The sequence below is a fragment of the Trichechus manatus genome, unplaced genomic scaffold, assembly GCF_000243295.1.
Source record: "Trichechus manatus latirostris isolate Lorelei unplaced genomic scaffold, TriManLat1.0 scaffold00078, whole genome shotgun sequence".
NCBI lineage: Eukaryota > Metazoa > Chordata > Mammalia > Sirenia > Trichechidae > Trichechus > Trichechus manatus.
In genome coordinates, this window is record NW_004444014.1 from 2,293,281 (window position 1) to 2,310,867 (window position 17,587).

The window sequence follows — 17,587 nt, forward strand, 5'->3', positions numbered from 1 at the left end:
TCTCTGGTGGAACAGCTAGTTAAATTAGATTATCAAGAAGTTGTAAGCTGGTTTACAATGTGGTGTCTCCTAAGCAATTTTAAGATAATTTTTTATTTTAAACCATGTTTGCTGGCTTTAGAAACCACTCCTCAGGTAGGATGGCTCTATACTATACATGTCCAACCATTAGGGAGCTACCGCTTTGCTGTTACTCATTCATATGTTTGACTCTACCACCTGACTCCTGCCTTCATGAGAACAGACACTGTCCCTTATTCATCCTTGTAGATCCAACCCCTAGCACAGGACCCTATACAAAATAAAAATTCAATAAATATTTAGTGAAAAAACCAATAAAGACATGAAAGAATGGAGCCAAATCACAAAATATAAGATCATCACAATTCCTAGGGAAAATTTCTTTCCTCTCTCTTTTTCCCACTAGTGCGAAGCTGGAATGCATGGTGGGTCAGGTGCTCATTTAAAGTCCATATATGCGAAGCTTCAGTTCATTGGCGCTCATGAGCATGAGAGGTTTGGGGGATTTCTGCGACTGCTGCACTATGTACACTAAGCAGATATCATAAAACTAGACTAAATGGCCTCTCCAAATGCTTGATTTATTATTTTTCAACTGAAGACATTATGCCACTATTGCTTGTTTTGTTGTTAGCTTCATCTGAGAAGCCTGAGGGTGGGTACTGCAGCTTTGACACACTGAGGTGATATGAAAAGCTAGCAGAGCAGCTGAGGGTCCAACCCACATTTCCTCCATTTCCTTGACAGTGACATATACTTTATTGAGGTGTTTGTGGTTGTACCTCCACTTGTAGGCGCATTTTCTCTTGGAATTGAGTGGTCTGAATACCAATTCCTATCCTGGAGCAAAGTACACCTTTTCTAAACATCCCCTTTGATCCTTTCTAGCCCCCTGGTGTCACCTCTTAGGGAGGTAAACAGCTCTAAAGTGCCTGTAGTTTGTAAACACCGGTGACAAAAAAAATCCTGACAGAAGAGATTTTTAATTTACTTTCTTATTTACAGACTTCTCTCCTTCCATTTATTTGTGGCTAGCTAACTGACATGCCATATATTCACCAAGTGGGTTTGATAAGCTGTCAGTGTTAACTGGCCATCATTAAGGTGAATATTCTGCTCTGAAAATGGGTGATCAGACCAATCAACTTGGTCTCTGAGTGACCTCAAGACTTAGGACATAGGTCTTTGAAAAAATGGGTCCTTTAGCACTCTTTATTTAACTTAAGTGACCTTCATCTCTCTAGAAAATTCACTTTATCTAGAAAATGAAATTATCTTTAGTATTTAAATCACCTTAACTAGTTAAATTTCTGGCAGACATATGTCATTCATTAATTTATTTATTCAACAAATATCAGTTAAATTCTACTATGTGCCAGGACACACAGCAATGAATAAAACAAGCAAATGAACAAACAAATGATGTCCCTGACTTCATGGAGTTTATGTTCTAGGAGCAGCAGATGAAAAATGAACAAAACAAATAACAAATTATGTAATGTATTAAAAGATGTTAAGTGCTATGTTGATAAAGTGGGAAGGGACTAAGGATGGCTTGGGCAGAGGATTCTGGTTAGAAAAGGCAGCACAGGCAAAGTCTGCAAGCTGGGGTGTGACTGGCATCTTCATTGCACAGAAGGAAGAAGGCCAGCGTGGTGTGAGAGGAGGGAATAAGAGACAGCAACTGCTAAATGGTGAAGTCAGGAGGAGATGGGTTTGGATGGTGTAGGGCCATGTGAGCTTTTCTAAAGTCTTTGGTTTTTACTCTGAGTAAAATGAGAAGCATGGAAGAGTTTTGAGTGAATGAGTGGCATGATCTGATTTATGTTTTAATAGACTCATTTTACTGAGGCTAGAATGAAGACTACAAGTTTAAAAGTATGGAAAGTTAAGTGAACCTACAATGACTAAGGTGTACCTGACCTAAGCCATGATGTTTTCAATGGCCTTATATGCATGTGAAGCTGGACAATGAATAAGGAAGACTAAAGAAGCATTGAAGCCTTTGAATTGTGGTGTTGGCGAAGATGACTGAATATAGCATGGACTGCTAAAAGAACAAACAAATCTGTCTTGGAAGAAGTACAACCAGAATGCTCCTTAGAAGCAGGGTGGTGAGACTACATCTCACATACTTTGGACATGTTATCAGGAGGAATCAGTCCCTGGAGAAGGATATTACACTTGGTAAAGTAGAGGAGGAGAGGAAGACACTCATCAAGATGGATTGACGAAGTGGCTGCAACAATGGGCTCAAGAATAGCAACGGTTGTGAGGATGGCGAAGGACTGGGCAGTGATTTGTTCTACTGTACATAGCGTCTCTATGAGTCAGAAGTAGCTCAATGGCACCTAACAACAATGACAACAATGGGTGTAAGATGAAGAGATAATGGTGGTTTAGATCAGGAGGTGGCAGTGCAGGTGGTGAGAAGTGGTCATTTGAGTCAACAAATTTTGCTGATGGATAGGATTTGGGTGAAAGAAAGCAAGGAATCTGGGATGACACTGAAGTATTGGGACTAAACAACTGCCAGGATGATGCTATCACTGAGATGGAGACAATCATAGGAGGAGCCAGTTTTGGAGGAAGGTCTAGAGCTCAGTTTTAGACGTATCAGGATCTTCCAGGTGGGTTCAGTGCTGGGCTGAGAAGGGAGCCTTGGGAGGCCTCATGCAAGGAATGCAAATCCTGAATGGTCATTAAATCAGTCAGTCTATCCACCAACTAATATTTGGTGAACACCTACTATGTGCCAGGCAGTGTTCTAGGCTCTGTGGCCACAGCAGTGAATAAGACGTATAAAACCCATTTCCATAAGGGCTTACATTTTGTGGGGGGCTACAGAAGATAAGCACATGGATGATGGATAAATGGATGGGTGGGTGAAAGGATGACTAGTAGATACAGATGAGATAATTTCAGAAAGTGCTAAATCCTATGAAGAAAACGAAACAAGGTTAAAAAAAAAAAAAAAAGTAGGAACCTATTTCAGAAGGTGTTTTAGCCAAAATAGCCAAAAAGAAGAATTCTAATCTGATTTGTATTTTTAAAGATCACTCCAGTAATTCTGTGAAGAATGGCCTTATAGGGAGGTGAGAAAGGAAGCAGGGGAAATCTTTCAGGATCTGTTAGAATAAACCAGGGTTGTAGCACAGTAAGAGTGAAAAACATTGGGACTTTGGGATATAGTCTATACATAGTCTATCCCGTACAGTAGCCACTAGCTACATGTGATTCTTTGCATTTAAATTTAAATTAAATAAAATTAAAAATTCACTTCCTCAGCCTCACTGGCCACATTACAAGTGCTGAACAGCCATATTTGGCCAGTGGCTTCATTATTAGACAGCACTGCTATAGAGGTAGATCCACAAAGACTAGATACTGGAATAGCTATAGATGAAGTCAAAGCAATGATTCAGTGCCAGAAAGGTCTTCAGGGAAGCAGAAATGGACCAAATAAATTAGATTCAAGATAGTTTAGCAACAGGCAAAACCTGCTATTCATGTGAAATCTTCCCTGTTTCTGCTGGATTATTGGGTTTTCACAGACCTGATTTCCACATTTCATGTTCCTCCTGAATCTAGCCTCTCATCTCATAATATTCCTAATAAGAATCTAGACTTGAGTTTATTCTATCTTAGTCAATAGTCTTTTGGTTACAAATATTAGAAATCCACCCAAACTAATTTAAATTTAATAAAACAGAGTTACAGAGATAAAAGTATAACTCATAGAACCCAATTGCCACAATTATAGTGGGGTATCAGATGATGTTGAGAGTTTTCAGGTAGTTCGGGTTTCTAATCTCTGCCTCATTCTTCTCTCTCACATATGGACTTCTCTGCTCATGTATCCATTGCACATGGTAAATCAGAGCAGCCCTCGAAGTGTCCATGATCCCAAGTCTACACAGTCTTCTAGTTGAAGCACTGAACACTGTTGATTTAACATGTTTAATGTATGAGTTCTGTTTTATATTCTAAGGAGAGACATGGATTGTCCCAGTTTGAGCCAAGGCTATAGCCCTGGTCCAGTAGGCTATGGTCAAGCTTGTGGAGCACCTGATAATTGGGATTGTGCCTCCAGGAGGAGGTTCTGCAGGAAATGGGTATGAATGGAGGGGAAACAACAGGTGGAGGAACGACTGGCATTTCTGCTGGAGTCTCCTGTTCCTACTCTGTATTCATGGAATCCACCAAAGATTATACCAAAAGCTATAATAAACCAGATAGGCATCTATTAATGATTAATCTATTAATTTATTTAGCAATAAGCTTGGCACTCTAGAAGACGTGGTTTTTATGCTTCAGGTATTTACTAAATGTTAGGAATTACTCAGGCAGAATCCTTGGCTTGAGAAGCAGGAACCAAAAGGAATGAATCATGTTAGTAGCCTTTGATCAGTGTTATCACAGGTTAAGGAGAGTGCTGGGAAAACTCATAACGTCACAATTCTTAAAGGAAATAGCTATCCTTTTATCCATGACCACTCAGGCCTTCTCTTCCCTCATCCTAATTTCTTGTGCTGAAGTCAGGTGGCTTCCTGTTACCCTGGAACACCTGGGGTGGTTTCTTGAGAAGAAACTACCACCATTTGCTTATTTCTCTATCTGGAAGCTTAAAAAAACAAACAACAACAACAACAAAAGGGACAATGGCTGCTTCATCAATTATCCTTAGCACAGCTTCTGGCATATAGTCGATGTTCCGTAAGTGTTAAATGGATGGATGGAAGAATGGACAGATGGATGGATAGATGATGACCCAGGGCTCAGTCAAGGAGTTTGGCATCCCTATGAACTCTGCTTATTTCCCTGGGAGAGGCCAGAGCCTCTTCATCAACATGATCATCCTCTTGTGCCAGTCTCCTTCAAGAGTAGGGGCATTTGTCTACCATTACTGAACATTTTGTTCAAAGATTCTATAGAAGAATCCTGATCAAAAGGGGAAAAATGTGGGACAGAATTTCAAATTTTAATGGACTCTAGACTTCCTGGAGCCATGGGGGCTAGATAAACCCCTGAAACTATTGCCCTGAGATAATCTTTAAACCTTAAACCAGAAATATCTCCTGAAGTCTTCTTAAAAACAAACAATAGTTTAGCTTAACTAGTAAAAATTGTCTGCCTTGATCATTATGCTCTTTTAAGATCTACGATGGATAAAATTGACAACAACAGCTTGAAAGATTAGAAAGGAACTTCAGGAGGCAGTCAGTTTATGTTAGACAGGAACAACTCAGAAAAGGAGGATGAGAATGGTTGTACAGCTTGAAAAATGCAATCAATGTCACTAAATTGTACATGTAGAAACTGTTGAATTGGTGTGTTTTGCTGTGTATATTCTCAACAACAACAACAAAATAAACTAAAATTAACATAAAAAGAGTAGGGGCATGCATTGGTATTAGGAACTTTGACATTGGTGTAGGGGTGGATTATCCGATCAGAAAGGTAGGCACAGTGCTTACCTTGCTTACGAGATCATCTTTAGTGAATAATTTCACATTTTTTCACCACATCAAAGATTTTGCTTCTAGGTATGGCTGGCATCTGTCTCTCTCCCATCCCCACAGTACCTTTCTACAGAATCAAAGCCTCTTTTCCAATTTACAGTCCTGACAGGGACAGATTATCCAGTAAACAAGGTAAGCATGGCCTTACTTGTGCTTACTAACACTTACTCATCTACAGTGAACAATTTCACATGGGTTTCACCAGATGTAGTGAAACCCATGTGAAATTGTTCACTGTAGATGAGTAAATATTAGTAAGCACAAGTAAGCTTACCTGGCTTATTAGGTAATTCACCACTGTACATTGGTGTTACATGGGTAAAGGCAAAATACTAACAAAAAGATTATGCTCACATTAGCCTGAGGGGCTGAATAGTTCTCTGTAGTCAAGGTAAAACAAAACACCTTCTTCTAAAGGCATGAGTGCACCTGATTTCGAAATGTTCCTCTCCTGATGACTGGAGGAATTAAATTGTTTATAACAAAAGACAGGATTCTTGGTTTTGATTTCTGCTCAGTAATGGCCATTAAGCAGACTTTTCACCTGTGCTGGATTGTTACTGAGCATTAAATATATTTTACCAAAGACCAGGAAACTGCTAATTAATCTTACAAGAGATTGTGGAGGCATGCTTACCATTCATCCAGCAAGTGCTGTTTAAGAGGCTGTCAGAGGCTGTTGGGAGCATCCGAGTGCACTTACCTAAGAGATTGTGGACCAGGTGTAATGCGAGCACCATCAGCTTGCACCCTGAACAGATCATCCAGGAAACAAAGCGAAATTGACCAAACTGCCAAAGACGGTTTTTAGCCAAGCTGATTCCCCAGCCCCCACTCTTTTGGAGGCATCCACACTCAGCTTACAACTTTTGCTCAGTTCATTCTGTGCAGTGCCCCGCGTGTACCTTCGACAGCTAAGGTAATATAAGAATGCAGCAAGTAGATGGGAATCATGCACTCTGGGTCACTGAATCCAAACTGTTCTCACACTGCAGCCTGTTTTCTGCACAGCAGGCCTTAGCTCTACTGACCCTGTTTCTCGCTGAACTCCCAGAACAGCAGCAGTCTCACTTTCCTTTAGTGTCTTGCCTGTCCCTCCTTGGAGGAAAATCAGTTGCCTGCACTTCTCTCATTCTGTTGGAATGAGCCTCTAAGAGTTGGCCTCCCCAGCTCTTTGGGAACAAATGCATCTTGGAGACCTTGAAGAAGACTCAGGGCAGCCACCTACCTGGGGAAGAGTCAGAGAAATGAACTGCAGTGTTCAGTGTAATTATGTTCAGTTCAAGAGCATTTAAGGAGTACCTAGACTTGTGTCAAGTGAGAGCAGGGGATTCAAATTCTTTTGAGAGCTGACTACGTCCCAGGCAACGTGACTAGAGCTTAACATGGGCCAGCCCACTTCATCCTCCCAACTCTGTGAGGCTCTCACTACTGCCTGTGTTTTAGAGACAAGTAATGGGAAGGTTAAGTAGCTTGCCCAAGTCACAGAGCTAGAAAGCCTTTGAAGTCAGCACTTTCTGTCTACACTGAAGTCTGTGCTCACTCCATTTTTCCAGTCTGTCTCCTGATGTTTAAAGGACACAGGAAAGATGCAAGTCAAATCATCAAATAGGGAATAAGCTTGACTTAGTTTAATGGAAAGGGAGGGGCAGAGCATTCCAGCAGGAGCCTAAACAGGCAGCAAGGTGTGGTAGGAGGGGCGTGACTACCAGGTCCAGTCCTGCCATCCTCTTGACCTCCTACATGGTGGGGCAGAGGTGGCACTGAGCACTCTGTTAGTGGGCTCTGTGGTGAGCTGTCCCCCTTCTTACCTAGTCCCCACCACCACCAGGTTAAATTCTCCTTGCCCTAAAGGCCCCAGAGGTTGTCTGCCTGTCTCCCCTCAGAAGCTTCACCAGTTCTTAACATCTTTCACTTAATTCAGCAAGCATTTATTAAATGCCTATTATGTGCATTAAGGGAGCCCTGGTGGCATAATAGTTAACAGCTCGACTGCTAACCAAAAGGTCTGCAGTTCGAATCTACCAGCCACTCCTTGGGAACCCTATGGGGCAGTTCTACCCTGTCCTATAGGGTCACTATGAGTAGGAATCAACTCGATGGCAAGGTTTTTTTTTTTTTTTTTAATTTTTAATGTGCATTAGGGAGCCCTGGTGGCACAGTGGTTAAGAGCTTGGCTGCTAACCAAAAGGTCAGCAGTTTGAATCCACCAGCCGCTCCTTGGAAACTGTATAGGGCAGTTCTACTCTGTCCTATAGGGTTGCTATAAGTTGGAATTGACTCGACGGTAACGGGTGTTTTGGTTATGTGCATTAAATATATGCTTCTTATTTTTAAAAACTTAGAGCTAGTCAATGCCTAGGATTTTATTTGCATGTGTAAAATGAAATATATATGAGGTTATTCATTGGAGCACTGTCTTAATAACAAAAGCAGAGGAATGATGAAATAAATTATAGTACCGCCATACAAATAAGTGTTCTGCAGCTATTAAAAACTGAGGGGAAAAAAAACTCCATGATATACTGTTAAATAAAAAGCAAGACGCAGGACATTTAGTATGCTACTATTTTGTGTGTGTGTGTGTGTGTGTGTGTGTATTGTGTGCACACACGCATATGCATGTTTGGGAGTTCTGCAAGGATACACAAGAGACTGATAACATTTGTTGCTTTCAGAGAGGGGAACCAGGTGGCTGAGGAGCAGTAAAAGGAAGAAATCTTTTCACTGTACGCTATTGTTGTTAGGTGCTGTCGAGTCAATTTCAACTCATAGTGACTCTACATGACAGAGTAGAACTATCCCATGGTCTTCTAGGCTATAATCTTTATGGGAGAATATCACCAGGTCTTTCTCCTGCATAGCCACTGGGTAAGTTTGAACCTCCATCCTTTGGGTTAGCAGCCTAGCACTTTACCACTGCACCACCAGGGCTGCTTCACTGTACACTAGTGTTCTTCAATCTACCTGTGGGGAAGAACCAATATTTTTCCTCTAATCCATCACAGCCCCATATGTGGTCCTAGTGTACATATTTACATACCACCTTGCTCTGTTTGTCACTTACCATATAAGCTTGGCAACAACCAAACTGGTCTGTTTTCTATTTCTGGAGTCAGATGCACTGGTTTCCCGCTTGGATGTTAAGACAATGTCACATTGCTAGACAAGTTTCTAAATCACTACTCTGAATTTCTGTCGTGTACCAATAACAAACAGTTCATGGGCTAGCACTGCTGTCACCCTTTTGTACTTTTGATTTTGAACACATTACCTATTCAAAGAAATTTGATGTTTTTCAATGTCAGCAACCTACCCTTGGTAGAACAATCTTGCAAGGAGTGACGATTTTGAAAACTCACTTGCCAATCTTGGATTCCCTTGGATTCTCTCTTCCAGTATCAGCTCTCAGCAAAATTGTGCTATTGTTAAGATCTGTCTTTGGCTGCTTTCTTTCACCACCCTCTAACAGATGTTCTCTGCAGCCACTCCACCTCTCCTCCATGGAGCTGCCCTACGTTTCCTCCGCGGTCCTCCCTGATGCTTACTGTGGCCGTCAACTTGCTCTGACACAGATGTAGAACTAATAAAGATTTCAAGCATTTCTTTTCTCATGTAAACAGAGGAACTGAAGATATAGCCTTCCAGACTGAAGGAAAAAAGGCCTCAGGATTGGATGATGGATATCATCCTTGGTTACTTTTAGCTGGCCACCACTTAAACCGGGCGAGCCCCCAGGAAGAGTGCGTGATGAGACTGAAACAGCCTGGGGACTGGGAGTCAGGAAACTCTAGTTCTGTAGACTGTGCATGGCAGGGGTGACATGGGGTTCACAGAGAGGGGACCCTAAAATCAAAAATTAAGAGCAATGAGACTGGCCTTCGCAGATTCATGTAATTCAACAAATTAATGATTACAACTAAACCATGCAAAGTTATCTTAAAGAACCAGAACCATCACTAGGTCAAAAGAAGTCAGGCTGAACATTTTAATCTGTCCAAAGAGAGAGAATGTGTCCATCAGAAGCAGAATAATGTGGAGTTCCAGGGGCAGATGCTGGCAATGCCCATCTGAGCCATGAGTAATGGAGAGGTGTTCAGACCCGAGAACAGAAGCTGCCAGGTCTTGGTGGCAGAGCCTTGACCTGCCTCACACCACCACAGAGCTCATCCTCCTTGCTATCATAAGGTGTGGACCAAACAATCTGTTAATACAGCTTGGGTAGCCATGTGTTTTTGCCCACAGGGAGAGAATGTGTTGGCTCATCTGTTATATGTCTCATTATAAATTATTAAGATGACTCTGTGGTTTATATCTTAGGCTCTTGTAAACTCAGATAATGTGGGTCTATTCTAGGTGTACAGATCCACTTTTGGTCAGAGAAAAACTCAAGGGTATGAGCGTATAAAGCTGAAGAGCTGACTGTGGGCGATGGTTATTTTAACATGGAAAAACTACTGTGAGGCCTCACAGCAGCCAGCTGAAGAACTAGCACCACAGTGACTTTATCTCGAATTTCTACAAGTTCTTTTGGTCAAAGCAGAAGCTCTGGACATAATCCACAGGCTTCTGTGCTGGTTTTGATTTAGCACGGCTCAGCAATGGAATGAGTGTGTCTGACACGCAATTACACAGTTATAATAAGCTGTGTATTTAAGGCCATGTTAAAATGCCCCCATGTCAAAACAGCCAAGATAAAAAGTCGTGTACTTTTTATTTTTATTTATTTATTTTATTGTACTTCAGGTGAAAGTTTACAGAACAAATAGTTTCTCATTAAACAGTCAGTACACATATTGTTTTATGACATCAGTTAACAACCCCACGACATGTCAACACGCTCCCTTCTTGACCTTGGAGGACCTTTTTGTGTGTGTGTGTGTGTGTGTGTGTGTGTGTGTGTGTATGTGTGAAAATATACATAGCCAAAGATACACCATTTCAAAAATTTCTACATGTACAATTCAGTGACATCGATTACGTTCTTCCAGTTATGCTGCTATTCTCACTTAAGACGAAGGTTTATAGAACAAAACAGTTTCTCATTAAACAGTACACATATTACCCTATGACAGTGGTTAACAACCCCACTACATGTCAATGCTGTCCTTACTCAACCTTGGGTTCCCTATCACCAGCTTTCTTGTCCCCTTCTGCCTTCTAGTCCTTGTCCCTGGACTGCTGTGCCTCATTAGTCCCATTTTGTTTTATGGGGCTGTCCAATTCCCGGCTGAACCGTGAACCTCGGGAGTGACTTCACCACTGAGCTAAAAGTGTGTCCGGGGGCCATACTCTTGGGGTTTCTCCAGTCTCTGTCAGACCAGTAAATCTGGTCTTTTTTTGTGTGGTAGAATTTTGTTCTACATCCTTCTCCAGCTCTGTCCAGAACCCTCTGTTTTGATCCCAGTCAGAGCAGTCAGTGGTAGTAGCAGGGCACCATCTAGCTGTACTGGACTCAGTCTGGTGGAGGCCTTGGTAGCCGTGGTCCATTAGTCCTTTGGACTAATCTTTTCCTTGTATCCTGTTTTCTTCATTCTCCCTTGTTCCCGAAGGGGTGAGACCAGTGGAGTATCTTAGACGGCTGCTCACAAGCTTTTAAGACCCCAGACGCTACTCACCAAGGTAGAATCTAGAACGTTGTCAAAAAATCATGTACTTTTTAAAGCCAGTTTTAAATTTAAAAATTTTAAGAGATAATCCATGTACATGGATCAACTATTTAAAAGTATTTAAAAAGTACAGTGAAAAGTCTCCTACCCTTTCCCCCTTCTAATTAATCTCCATTTCCCCTAATAAGCAGACTCCTGTGACTAATTTATTGTCCATTCACCTAAATAATTTTGGTATATGCAAGCCATTAAGATTATATTATCATTTTCTTCCTTTTTTTTAACACAAAGTAGCACACTCTATGCTTTTTACTGTATGTCTTTGTGATTTATTTTCATATCAATACATAAAAGCTTCATCCTTCAAGAAGTCACACAGTTCTTGTAGTAGACAAGATAAGAAGACAGGAACTGGGCATCAGAGAAACTCAGCTTCATAACTTACTACGTATGTGCCTTGAGTGTGTTTCTTAACTTTTATAAATTTTTAGTTTCTAAATTTATAAAATGGCAACAAAAATACCCAGTTTCCAAGGTTTTTATGAAGTCTAAATATATGTGTAAAAGAAAGGCCTGGCGATCTACTTCCAAAAATCAGCAAATGAAAACCTTATAGATCACAATGGTCCAATTCCATTGTGCATGGAGTCACCATGAGTCAGGAGTCAACTCAACAGCCACTAACAACAACAAAAATATACATGTAGAGCCCTTAGTACAATATTAGGCACAGGGCCATTGAGGGGAAGGAGAAGGAGGAGGCAAGAAAGTGAAGGAAGAGAAGGAGGAAGAAGAGGATTCTCTAACTAATTTAACTTCCAGGTCCCTGCAGTTAACCAGCTGGGCACTGGACAGATCAGTGGACTCCAGTTCCTCATCTCTAAGTGAGAGGAGAATTAGACAGGTGATTTACAAAGTCTTTTTGGTTCAACCAAGTTAGAATTTCATGCCCTCAAAGAATTCATAAACTTACCAATTTTTTAATATTTCACACACATTTATTGTGTGCCTGCTTTGTACAAAGAGGTTAGAAAAACTAAAGTAAATGAGACATGTTTCTTCTTCCTCTTCCTCTCTACAGCTTGGATAATCTACAAGTTAAGGCAGGTAAAATACAAAGGAGGGGGCAAAAGAGAGATGAGAGAAGAAAAGTATTCCTTAGAGGCTATATTTCAAGGATATTAATGGAAGGTCCCGCCAGGAGCATTGGGGCTGGCCTTGAACCATGTCACAATGGCACAGTCAATGCCAGTGAATCCCTGTGGGTTTGCTGGCAGCAGAGGCCTGGTGCATGAGTTTGTTCTTAACTTTTATCTCAGGGATATGGTAGATCTGAGGCACTGTAAGCAGTAACAGAGGCACAGTAACTAGCACAATTCAGTTTACTCCCAGTTGATACATTTTTTAAGCTCCTGTACGTATTATCTGTGTAAACTTTGGTGAGTTATTTACCTTCAATGCCTCAAGTTTCCTCATCTGTAAAATGGGAACAGTAATAGCAGCCTACCTCCTAGGACTATTTATAAGATTAAATTAGATAACAGGGACAAAGCACTTAGAATAGTATCTGGCCCATAATAAGTCTGTATAAATATTTTAAACGATAGTTACCGTTATTTTTAGCTGGGAACTGTGATGATTACTAGAAAGGGAAATAAGATCCAAGAGACAGCGTCCTTGCTTTGAAAGAGAAGGGTCTATGTGAAGGTTGAAGCTGCAGTCATTTAGACTTACACTAGTCATGTTCTCTAAGGGTGAGTTTATTAACCTTTGTAAACTAAAACTTCATAAACTAAAAACTTAAAAAAGTTAACCTTGACTTCTCCAAGCAACAAAAGCCCCTGGATGATTAGGCCTTCTATATCCTGACTGCAGACTAACTTAAATCTCTAACATTGTTTGTAATCATCTATTACCCATAGGAGTTTGAGAAAGCTCTAGCTAAATAAACCACTGGATAAAATGATTAGATGTTCCTTGATTCAATGCCAAAACACTATCATTGCGTCTTTACTTGGGAGTCCAGGAAGATAAAACACTCACTACATCCTTTCCCATGCCAAGAAGAGCACTGGCCCACTTCTGCAGTTTGGGGCCATTTTTAAATGCCATCCCACAAGATTGAGTAAGGTGGTGGCCATTCTTCTCAGGAGGACTCTTAGTGGAGCCTTTGCTGTGGTTGAAATAAAATTGCCTTTTGACCAACTCCAAGACAAATTGCCAATATCTCAACTCACAGAGGTTTCTCTTCTTTCTATCCTCAGGCATTTTTCCTAAAAGTAAATAACAAGAAAAATGGATAATTCCACATGTTATCCATTCTTCTGGCCTCCTCCAACCTCTGCCTTCCCCACAGATCATCAGAAACAGAAAAATAAACAGGAGTCAGTTAGAACAAAATCAGCTGAAAGCAGATGATTTGCAGTTGGGTATATGGGACCAATTGCCGTGATAAATGTTCTTTTAAGTAGCCAGTTCTGCAAAGGATAGAGACTATTTATGTATGATTAATTAAGAAATAATTATCTTTGACTGGGGGAATATGAGACAATAAATGGTCCATAAAATCTAAATAAACACTCAGGCTGCTGCCTTTACTTTCAATTGGTGCCAGGGATATTTATGATTTGTATAAGAAGACATGATAAACTCTCCCTCTATCCATCCACCCACCACTTTCAAAATCCAATGGCATTGTGCAATCACCCTTGACAGTTTACTTTGCTTTGTTTCCATGTTCTCTGCCAGTGGATGTATCACATCAAAAGAGCTCATTATTGCACATCATGACGTTTCTTTTTCCATTTGTTGAATGCCAGTGTCTTAGAGGGCATCATCAATTCCTCATACTCATCTCTTAGCCGAGCCATAGAAATGGTCCAGCAAAGATTCCCCAATGCCTACTTCTCCCCATTCCAGTCCATCTTGCACACGGCTGCCAGTTACATCTGCCATGGGCATGTTACTCTCATGCTCAAAAACAAACAAACAACCCCCTCCCCAAAAGTTCGATGTCGAGGGAATGAAAACCAGACTGTTTAGTCTGGCCTTCAAGTCTCTATTTTTCATTAATTCACGCATTTAACTATCATCAAACCTCACACATGTGACATTAGGAATACAAGTTACATGTGTGTCTTGATTCATGGATCTTATAGCTCCGATAAAAGATGAGAGACATGTAGACAAATAAGTGCACCAAAGTTGAGTTTAACAAAAGATACTTGTACAGGATATAGTGGATACACACACACACAGAAAGCATGCAACTGCATTCTTCCTGGAGAAGCTTAGAAACGTTTCTACCAGGAGGATGACAGCTTCGAAGAGGAGGTTAAGCTGCAATGGTTTGTTTTTTTTTAATAATTTTTTATTGTACTTTAGATGAAGGTTTACGGAGCAAACAAGTTTCTCATAAAACAATTAATACACATACTGTTTTGTGACATTGGTTGCCAACCCCACAACATGTCAATACTCTCCCCTGCTTGATCTTGGGTTCCCCATTACCAGCTTTCCTGTCTCCTCTTGTCTTCTGGTCCTTGCCCCTGGGCTGGTGTGCCCATTTAGTCTGGTTTTGTTTTATCGGCATGTCTAATCTTTGGCTGAAGGGTGAACCTCAGGAGGGACTTCATTACTGAGGTATAAGTGTGTCCGGGGGCCATACTCTTGGGGTTTCTCCAGTCTCTGTCAGACCAGTAGATCTGGTCTTTTTTTTTTTTTTTTTTTTTGGTGAGTAAGAACTTTGTTTTACATTTTTCTCCAACTCTGTCCAGGACCGTCTATTGTGATCCCTATCAGAACAGTTGATGGTTGTAGCCGAGCACCATGTAGTTGTGCTGGACTCAGTCTGGTGGAGGCCATGGTAGTTGTGGTTCATTAGTCCTTTGGACTAATCTTTTCTTTGTGTCTTTGGTTTTCTTCTTTCTCCCTTGCTCCAGATGGGGTGAGACCAGTGGAGCATTCTAGATGGCCACTCACAAGCTTTTAAGATCCCAGATGCTACTCACCAAAGTAGAACGTAGAACATTTTCTTTATAAACTATGTTATGCCAATTGAGCTAGATATTCCCCGAGACCATGGTCCCCAGAGCCCTCAGCCCAGTAATTTGGTCCCTCGGAGTTTCAATGTGTCTACAGAGCTTCTATGACCTTGCCTTGGACAAGCTGTGCTGGATTCCCCAGTATTGTGTACTGCCTTACCCTTCACCAAAGTTACCACTTATCTACTGTCTATTTAGTGTTTTGCCATCCCCCCACCTCCCCTCCCTTGTAACCATCAAAAGTCGTTTGTTTGTTTGTTTGTTTTATTGAACTTTAGATGAAGGTTTACAGAACAAACTAGCTTCTCATTAAACAGTTAGTACATATATTGTTTTAATGACATTGGTTAACAACCCCATGGCATGTCAGTATTTTCCTTTCTCCACCTTGGGTCCCCTATTACCAACTTTCCTGTCCCCTCCTGCCTTCTAGTCCTTGCCCCTGGCCTGGTGTGCCCCTTTAGTCTCGTTTTGTCCTATGGGTCTGTCTAATCTTTGGCTTAAAGTGAACCTCAGGAGTGACTTCATCACTGAGCTAAAAGGGTGTCCGGGGGGCCATACTCTCAGGGTTTCACCAGTCTCTGTCAGGCCAGTAAGTCTGGTCTTTTTTTGAGTTAGAATTTTGTTCTACATTTTTCTCCAGCTCTGTCCAGGATTCTCTATTGTGGTCCCTGTCAGAGCAGTCAGTGGTAGTAGCCAGGCACATCTAGTTGTACTGAACTCAGTCTGGTGGAGGCTATGATAGTTGTGGTCTATTAGTCCTTTGGACTAATCTTTCCCTGGTGTCTTTAGTTTTCTTCATTTTCCCTTGCTCCCGAAGGGGTGAGACCAACGGAGTATCTTAGATGTCCACTCACAGGCTTTTAAGACCCCAGACACTACTCACTAAAGTAGAATGTAGAACATTTTCTTTATAAACTACTGTTATGCCATTTGAGCTAGATGTTCCCTGAAACCATGGTCTCCACAGCCCTCAGCCCAGTAATTCGGTCCTTTAGGGAGTCTGGATGTGTCTATGTAGATTCCATGACCTTGACCTGAGCAAGTTATGTTGGCTTCCTCAGTATTGCACACTATCTTACCCTTCACCAAAGTTGCCACTTATCTATTGTCTATTTAGTGTTTTTCCATCCGCACCCCTACCCTCCCTCATACCATCAAAGATTCTTTCTTTTTGTGTGTAAAACTTTTCATGAGTTTTTACAGTAGTGGTTTCATACAATATTTGTCCATTTGTGATTGACTTATTTCACTCAGCATAATGCCCTCCAGATATATCCATGTTGTGAGATGCTTCGCAGATTCATCATTGTTCTTTACCATTGCATAATACTCCATTGTGTGTATGTACCATAGTTTGTTTATCCATTCATCTGTTGATGGGCATCTAGGTTGTTTCCATCTTTTTGCTATTGTGAACAATGCTGCAGTGAACATGGGTGCGCATACCTTTATTCGCGTGACGGCTCTTATTTCTCTAGGATATATTCCTAGGAGTGGGATTGCTGGATCATATGCTATTTCTATTTCTAGCTTTCTAAGGAAGTGCCGTAATGTTTCCAAAATGGTTGTACCATTTTGCATTCCCACAAGCAGTGCATAAGAATTCCAGTCTCCCCGCAGCCTCTCCCACATTTGTTGTTTTCTGTTTTTCTGATTCATGCCAGTAATGCCGGGGTGAGATGGTATCTCACTGTGGTTTTGATTTGCATTTCTCTAGTAGCTAGTGACCACAAGCATTTCCTCATGTGTCTGTTAGCCACTTGAATGTCTTCTTCGGTGACGTGTCTGTTCATTTCCTTTGCCCAATTTTAATTGGATTATTTGTCTTTTTGTTGTAGAGGTGTTGGATTTTCCCGTAGATTTTAGAGATTAGACCATTGTTAGATTTGTAATAGCCAAAAATTTTTTTCCCAATCTGTAGGTTCTCTTTTTACTCTTTTGGTGAAGTCTTTTGATGAGCGTAAGTGTTTAATTTTTAGAAGATCCCAGTTACCTAGCTAATCCTCTGGAGTTTGTGTGTTGTTAGTTACGTTTTGTATCCTGTTAATGCCATGTATTAGGGCCTCTAGCGCTGATCCTATTTTTTCTTCTATGATCTTTATAGTTTTTGGTTTTATATTTATGTATTTGATCCATTTTGAAGTAGTTTTTTGTATGGTGTGAGGTATGGGTCCTGTTTCATTTTTTGCAGATGGACATCCAATTTTGTCAGCACCATTTATTAAAAAGATTGTCTTTTCCCCATTTGATGGACTTTAGGAACTTGTCGAAGATCAGGTGACCACAGGTAGATGGATTTACATCTGGGTTCTCGATTCTGTTCCATTGGTCAATGTATCTGTCATTGTACCAGTACCAGACTGTTTTGACTACCATAGCTGTATAGAAG